Genomic DNA, 7,226 nt, shown 5'->3' on the forward strand with positions numbered 1-7,226 from the left:
TAAGGCTAGTCTTTCTAAAGGAGTTGACTAGGACTTGAGGAATCAAATTGATTAGTCCACTTTACTTTCCTTTATTTAGTAAGGGTTAACTAAGTGGGAACAATAAATAATTCTCATCACACTTGATAAGGATAATTAGGATGGGATTTCCAGTTCTCATACCTTGCTAAGAGCTTTATTAGTTATTATTTTAATTCTTGCAATTTACTTTTCCTGTTCATTATTCAAAAACCCCAAAAAGATAATCTTCCATAACCAATAATAAATCACACCTCCCTGCAATTCCTTGAGAGACGACTCGAGGTTTAAATACTTTGGTTATAAATTTTATTGGGTTTGCTTTAGTGATAAACAAGTTTTTGTACGAAAGGATTCTTTGTTGGTTTAGAAACTATACTAGCAACGAGACTTTATCTGTAAAATTTCTTTACTAACAGAAATCCCGTTCGTCATCGTCCAAGTAATACCTTACGTGAGTAAGGGTCAATCCCACGGAGATTGTCGGCTTGAAGCAAGCTATGGTCATCTTGTAAATCTTAGTCAGGCAGATTCAAATGGTTATGAGGTTTTGATAATTAAAAGATAAATAAAACATAAAATAAGATACTTATGTAATTCATTGGTTGGAATTTCAGATAAGTGTTTGGAGATGCCTAGTCGCTTCTGAACCTCTGCTTTCCTATTGTCTTCTTCCAATCATGTGTGCCCCCTTCCATGGCAAGCTGTATGATCCTCTCGGATGAAAAATACTAGGTACGGTTTCTGCACGGCTAATCACTTGTCGGATTTCTCGTCTCGAATGAAAAATACCAGGTACAGCTACCGCACAGCTAATCATCTGTCGGTTCTCACTAGCGTCGGAATAGGATCTCTCTATCCTTTTGCACACTGTCACCACGCCCAACATTCGTGAGTTTGAAGCTCGTCACAGACATCCCTTCCCAGATCCTACTCGGAATGCCACAGATAAGGTTTAAACTTTCCAGATCTCAGAAATGCTGCCAATTGGTTCTAGCCTATACCACGAAGGTTCTAATCTTCCGGACTCGGTCTGTAGATCAGAGACCCAAAAGAATATACTCCGGCTGTCGTCCAATGACTATGTTGAATATCATGTAGACCGCTTGTGGTTGTCAGGCACGCGGATCTTGGCTAAGCGAGTAACGAAGATAGTGGGTGATTGTCACGGGTCACCCCTTCATTCTGACTTAATTGAATTAAGTATAAGAGTATATCTTAAAGAAGAAGTAGGCTTGAATTGAAAGAGAAACAATAGTACTTGCATTAATTCATGAAGAATAGCAGAGCTCCACACCTTAATCTATAAGGTGTAGAAACTCCACTGTAGAAAATAATAAGAGAAAGAGGTCTAGGTGATGAGCGGATAATTTATGCGCTTTTTGGCATTGTTTTTAGTATGTTTTTAGTAGGATCTAGTTACTTTTAGGGATGTTTTTATTAGTTTTTATGTTAAATTCATATTTTTGGACTTTACTATGAGTTTGTGTGTTTTTCTGTGATTTCAGGTATTTTTTGGCTGAAATTGAGGGACTTGAGCAAAAATCAGATTCAGAGGTTGAAGAAGGACTACTGATGCTGTTGGATTCTAACCTCCCTGCACTCAAAGTGGATTTTCTGGAGCTACAGAACTTCAAATGGCGCGCTCTTAACGGTGTTGGAAATTAGACATCAAGGGCTTTCCAGCAATATATAATAGTCCATACTTTGCCCGAGTTTAGATGACGCAAAAGGGCGTTGAACACCAGTTCTACGCTGCAGTCTGGAGTTAAACGCCAGAAACACGTCACGAACCAAAGTTGAACGCCAAAAACACGTTACAACTTGGCGTTCAACTCCAAAAGAAGCCTCTGCACGTGTAAACTTCAAGCTCAGCCCAAGCACACACCAAGTGGGCTCCGGAAGTAGATTTATGCATCAATTACTTACTTCTCTAAACCCTAGTAACTAGTTTAGTATAAATAGGACTTTTTACTATTGTATTAGACATCTTGGGACGTCTAGTTCTTAGATCATGGGGGCTGGCCATTCGGCCATGCCTGAACCTTTCACTTATGTATTTTTCAACGGTAGAGTTTCTGCACTCCATAGATTAAGGTGTGGAGCTCTGCTGTTCCTCATGATTTAATGCAAAGTACTACTGTTTTATATTCAATCCAACTTATTCCGCTTCTAAGATATCCATTCGCACCCAAGAACATGATGAATGTGATGATTATGTGACGCTCATCATCATTCTCACTTATGAACGCGTGCCTGACAAACACTTCCGTTCTACATGTAAACAAGCTAGAATGAGTATCTCTTAGATATCTAATACAGAAGACCGAGTCCGAGATATTAGAATCTTCGTGGTATATGTTAGAACCCATGGATGGCCATTCCTGAGATCCAGAAAGTCTAAACCTTGTCTGTGGTATTCCGAGTAGGATCTGGGAAGGGATGGCTGTGACGAACTTCAAACTCGCGAGTGCTGGGCGTAGTGACAGACGCAAAAGGAGGGTGAATCCTATTTCAGTATGATCGAGAACCTCCAGATGATTAGCCGTGCCGTGACAGAGCATTTGGACCTTTTTCACAGAGAGGATGGGATATAGCCATTGACAACGGTGATGTCTTACAGAAAGCTTACCATGGAAAGGAGTAGGACTGGTTGGATGAAGACAGTAGGAAAGCAGAGGTTCAGAGGAACGAAAGCATCTCTATACGCTTATCTGAAATTCTCACCAATGAACTACATAAGTATTTCTATCTTTATTTTCTGTTTATTTATTATTATTATTCGAAAACTCCATAACCATTTGATATCCGCCTGACTGAGATTCACAAGATGACCATAGCTTGCTTCATACCAACAATCTCCGTGGGATCGACCCTTACTCACGTAAAGTTTTATTACTTGGACGACCCAGTGCACTTGCTGGTTAGTTGTATCGAAGTTGTGACAAATTATGAATTAAGATTAGAGCACCAAGTTTTTGGAGCCATTACCAGGGATCACAATTTCGTGCACCAAGTTTTTGGCGTCGTTGCCGGGGATTTATTTCGCATTTATTTCCGGTAACACCAGTGCCAAGTTTGATCCGGCAACAACACCAAGTTTTTGGCACCGTTGCCGGGGATTGTTCGACTTTGGACAACTGACGGTTCATCTTGTTGCTCAGATTAGGTAATTTTCTTTTTCGTTTTATTTTCAAAAAAAAAACAATTTATTTTCAAAAATCTTTCAAAAAAAAATTTCTTTTCCCTTTGTTTTCGAAAATTATTTAAAAATTTTTAAGAATGAATTCTAAAGTTTCAAAATGGTATGCTGAAGTTTGGCTGGCCATCAAGCTTTAGACTAACCTGGTATGATTCCTGGAATCTTGATTGAGGACTATGAATTCATTGCTTCCTTTTCCCTATATATGTTTTCAAAAAAAATAAAAATATACAAAATACAAAAAAAAATTAATAAAATCATAAAATCAAAAATATTTTGTGTTGTTTCTTGTTTGAGTCTTGAGTCAATTTTTAAATTTGGTGTCAATTGCATATTTTTATTTTTCTAAAAATTTTCGAAAATTCATGCATTCATAGTGTTCTTCATGATCTTCAAGTTGTTCTTGGTAAGTCTTCTTGTTGGATCTTCATATTTTCTTGTTTTGGGTCTTTTCTTGTTTTTCATATGCATTTTTAATTTGTTAGTTTCTAAAGTTTGAAAATTTCTAAGTTTGGTGTCTTGCATATTTTTCTTTCATTAAAAATTTTCAAAAATAAGTCTTGATGTTCATCTTGATCTTCAAAGTGTTCTTGGTGTTCATCTTGACATTCATAGTGTTCTTGCATACATTGTGTGTTTTGATTCATAATTTTTATGTTATGAGTCTTTTTCATGTTTTTCTCTTTTTTCATTAAAAATTCAAAATCAAAAAATATCTTTTCCTTATTTTACTCAAAATTTTTGAAAATATGATTTGATTTAGTCAAAAAGTTTTTAAATTTAATTGTTTCTTATGAATCAAATCAAATTTTCAATTTAAAAATCTTATCTTTTCAAAATCTTTTTCAAAAATCAAATCTTTTTCAAAATTTCTTTCTAAAATTTTCGAAAATTTTTCAAATTAATTTTCAAAAATCTTTTTCTTAATTTTAGTTCATGATTTTCGAATTAGTTACTAACATTTAATTTAATGTGATTGATTCAAAAATTTCAAGTTGTTACTTGCCTAGTAAGAAAGGTTCAATCTTTAAACTCTAGAATCATATCTTTTTAGTTTCTTGTTAGTCAAGTAATCAACTTTAGTTTTCAAAATCAAATCTTTTTAATTTTCTTTTCAAATCTTCAATTTAAAATTTCAATCATATCTTTTTTTCAAATTCAATTTCAAAATCTTTTCTAACTTCTTATCTTTTTAAAATTGATTTTCAAATCTTATATTTTTGTTTCAATCATATCTTTTTAAATTTCAATCATATCTTTTTCAAAAACAAATTTCAAAACTTTTTCAATCAATCTTATCTTTTTGTTTCAATCATATCTTTTTCAAAACTACCTAACTAATCCTCTCTCTCATTTTCGAAAATTCCCTCTCTCCTTTTTCAAAATTTCTTTTTAATTAATTAATTATTTTAAATTTTAATTTTAATTTTATTCTTCCTTTAATTTTCGAAAATCATCAACTCCTTTTTAAAATTTATTTTCAAAATCTAACTTTCAAATTTAATTTTAATTAAATTTCGAAATTCTCTCTCTCATCTCCTTCTATTTATTTATTCATCTACTAACACCTCTCTCCCATCCAAAAATTCGAACACCACCTCCCTCTCTGTGTTCGAGTTCTTCCTCTTCTCTTCTTTACATTACATTCTTTTCTTCTTCTACTCACACAAAGGAATCTCTATACTGTGACATAGAGGATTTCATGTTTTCTTTGTTATTCTCTTCTTTGTCATATGAGCAGGAGCAAGGACAAGAACATTCTTGTTGAAGCAGATCCTGAACCTGAAAGGACTCTGAAAAGGAAACTAAGAGAAGCTAAAATACAATAATCCAGAGACAACCTTACAGGAATTTTCGAACAGGAAGAGGAGATGGCAGCCGAAAATAATAATAATGCAAGGAGGATTCTTGGTGACTTTACTGCACCTAATTCCAATTTACATGGAAGAAGCATCTCAATCCCTGCCATTGGAGCAAACAATTTTGAGCTTAAACCTCAATTAGTGTCTCTGATGCAACAGAACTGCAAGTTTCATGGACTTCCATCTGAAGATCCTTTTCAGTTCTTAACTGAATTCTTGCAGATATGTGATACTGTTAAGACCAATGGGCTTGATCCCGAGGTCTACAGGCTTATGCTTTTCCCGTTTGCTGTAAGAGACAGAGCTAGCGTGTGGTTGGACTCTCAACCCAAAGATAGCCTGAACTCTTGGGATAAGCTGGTCACGGCTTTCTTAGCCAAGTTCTTTCCTCCTCAAAAGCTCAGTAAGCTTAGAGTAGATGTTCAAACCTTCAGACAGAAAGAAGGTGAATCCCTCTATGAAGCTTGGGAAAGATATAAGCAACTGACCAAAAAGTGTCCTTCTGACATGCTTTCAGAATGGACCATCCTGGATATATTCTATGATGGTCTGTCTGAATTAGCTAAGATGTCATTGGATACTTCTGCAGGTGAATCCATTCACCTAAAGAAAACGCCTGCAGAAGCTCAAGAACTCATTGACATGGTTGCTAATAACCAGTTTATGTACACTTCTGAGAGGAATCCTGTGAGTAATGGGACGCCTCAGAAGAAGGGAGTTCTTGAAATTGATACTCTGAATGCCATATTGGCTCAGAATAAAATATTAACTCAGCAAGTCAATATGATTTCCCAGAGTCTGAATGGAATGCAAGCTGCATCCAACAGTACTCAAGAGGCATCTTCTGAAGAAGAAGCTTATGATCCTGAGAATCCTGCAATAGCAGAGGTGAATTACATGAGTGAACCATATGGAAATACCTATAATCCCTCATGGAGAAATCACCCAAATCTTTCATGGAAGGATCAACAAAAGCCTCAACAAGGCTTTAATAATGGTGAAAGAAATAGGTTTAGCAATAGCAAGCCTTTTCCATCATCCACTCAGCAAAAGACAGAGAATTCTTAGCAGAATCTATCTAGCTTAGCAAATTTAGTCTCTGATCTATCTAAGGCCACTCTAAGTTTCATGAATGAAACAAGGTCTTCCATTAGAAATCTGGAAGCACAAGTGGGCCAGCTGAGTAAAAGAATCACTGAAACCCCTCCTAGTACTCTCCCAAGCAATACAGAAGAAAATCCAAAAGGAGAGTGCAAGGCCATTGAAATGACCATCATGGCCGAATCCAAGGAGGAAGGGGAGGATGTGAATCCCAAGGAGGAAGACCTCCTGGGATGTCCAGTGATCAACAAGGAGTTTCCCTTTGAGGAACCAAAGGAATCTGAGGCTCATTTAGAGACCATAGAGATTCCATTGAACCTCCTTATGCCCTTCATGAGCTCTGATGAGTATTCTTCTTCTGAAGAGAATGAGGATGTTACTGAAGATCAAGTTGCCAAGTACCTTGGTGCAATCATGAAGATGAATGCCAAACTATTTGGTAATGAGACTTGGGGAGATGAACCTCCCCTGTTCACCAATGAACTAAATGTATTGGATCAACTGAGATTGCCTCAGAAGAAACAGGATCCTGGAAAGTTCCTAATACCTTGTACCATAGGCACCATGACCTTTGAGAAGGCTCTATGTGACCTTGGATCAGGAATAAACCTCATGCCACTCTCTGTAATGGAGAAACTGGGAATCTTTGAGGTGCAAGCTGCTAGAATCTCATTAGAGATGGCAGACAATTCAAGAAAAGAGGCTTATGGTCAGGTAGAGGACGTGTCAGTAAAGGTTGAAGGCCTTTACATCCCTGCTGATTTCATAATCCTAGACACTGGGAAGGAAGAGGATGAAGCCATCATCCTTGGAAGACCCTTCCTAGCCACAGCAAGAACTGTGATTGATGTGGACAGAGGAGAATTGATCCTTCAACTAAATGAGGACAATCTTATGTTTAAAACTCAAGGATCTATCTCTGTAACCATGGAGAAGAAGCATGAAAAGCTTCTCTCACTGCAGAGTCAACCAGAGCCCCCACAGTCAAACTCTAAGTTTGGTGTTGGGAGGCCACAACCAAACTCTAAGTTTGGTGTTGAAAT

The 7,226-nt window shown here is 36.6% G+C and overlaps 1 non-coding gene across 1 annotated transcript; it reads right to left on the reverse strand.

The window, feature by feature from the left end:
- Positions 1-5,487: 5,487 nt before the first annotated feature.
- LOC148572129 (small nucleolar RNA R71) lies at positions 5,488-5,595 on the reverse strand. The gene has a single exon (XR_015908634.1). It is a non-coding gene; the product is annotated as a small nucleolar RNA R71 (small nucleolar RNA).
- Positions 5,596-7,226: the final 1,631 nt, after the last annotated feature.

This window comes from Arachis ipaensis, chromosome B3, assembly GCF_059453495.1.
Source record: "Arachis ipaensis isolate K30076 ecotype BB chromosome B3, ASM5945349v1, whole genome shotgun sequence".
Taxonomy (NCBI): Eukaryota; Viridiplantae; Streptophyta; class Magnoliopsida; order Fabales; family Fabaceae; genus Arachis; species Arachis ipaensis.